Source organism: Pygoscelis adeliae, unplaced genomic scaffold (genome assembly GCF_000699105.1).
Source record: "Pygoscelis adeliae isolate BGI_AS28 unplaced genomic scaffold, ASM69910v1 Scaffold239, whole genome shotgun sequence".
Lineage (NCBI taxonomy): Eukaryota > Metazoa > Chordata > Aves > Sphenisciformes > Spheniscidae > Pygoscelis > Pygoscelis adeliae.
Window position 1 is genome coordinate 517293 of NW_008825537.1, and position 1053 is coordinate 518345.

At 45.8% G+C, this 1053-nt stretch overlaps 1 protein-coding gene across 1 annotated transcript in view; it reads right to left on the reverse strand.

Moving 5' to 3' along the window:
• Nucleotides 1–1053, reverse strand: part of LOC103923474 (uncharacterized protein KIAA1958 homolog) — a 25390-nt gene that overhangs the window by 13755 nt on the left and 10582 nt on the right. Inside the window, exon 2 of the mRNA XM_009331834.1 lies at nt 737–836. The gene's annotated coding sequence lies outside the window, so the exon portion shown is untranslated. The remainder of the gene's footprint in view (nt 1–736; nt 837–1053) is intronic.

Below are 1053 nucleotides of genomic sequence, written 5' to 3' on the forward strand. Positions count from 1 at the left end.
TTCTGCATCACGTTACCTATCCACAAACCAGAGGTAATGTGTTACTTCATAACATGCTCTGGATGAAGTGTGGTAGAAATTTGTTATTAAATAGTATTTGTGGTGAATCTGTGACTTGTAATTAGACGTAATTGTTCACAATGAGACGTAGTAACCTACTTTTTTACGATACAGAACAATTTTAACGACTGACACCTCAACTCATTCCCAGGCTGGAGGATTTCACCTTTTCAGAAGCACTTTAAATCCATGGTGACTCAGTCTAGGGGCGTATGTGGAAGTCAGTTTCGCTAGCAACAGGCAAAGAGCTAGCTCTCGTTTTTACATCTCAAGTGTTTATGAAGGTTTGCTGAGGATGTGCTGGGAAAAGGCTCCTGGAGGTAGAAGACATAACTTCGATGGTAAACAAAGAGGAGGGAAAGTTCCCTCTGTGTGGGATTACTTTTTACAATCTCCGCTGGGGTCTCTCAGGCAGATGCCCACAGCTGGCACAGGGAAAGCACAGGAAAACCCAGGGTGCTGTGCCCGTGTAAAGGAAAGGCGCTTGTCTCTCACAAAACACATCTTACAAAGCAGTACCCAAGCTTTCTGGCCACAGGCAAATTCATTAGTTCATGATATCTGGCCATGCTGATAAGATATTTGGGAGCCTTGCAGGCTTCCTACCTTTGGAGCCTGTGTTCCTATTCAATTTTCTACTACTGTCCTTGTTTTGAAGTGCCACTCTCTCCCTTACCTCCTCCAAGGTCACACAAAATGCTTCAGGAAGCCTCCCATGGAGCACAGCAGTCTGTAGAAGGACAAGAATCTCACTGGCACCTAGAGGACAGGAAAGCCTAGGAAATAAGGGAGAGAGAAGGCATTAGTTACTTAGAAAAGTGATCTTAAAGCAACCTGAAGATCCCTTCTGTGGGATGGAAGCAATAAGCAAAAGGCTCTGCCCTGAGCGCTGAGTCTGCACTCCATTTTATAGGTTCTCAACAGCATGCTTGAGGCAGGAGCTGGGATCGGCAGTATCTGGAGAGGCACCAGTAAGAGGCAGTGGCTCCCCGT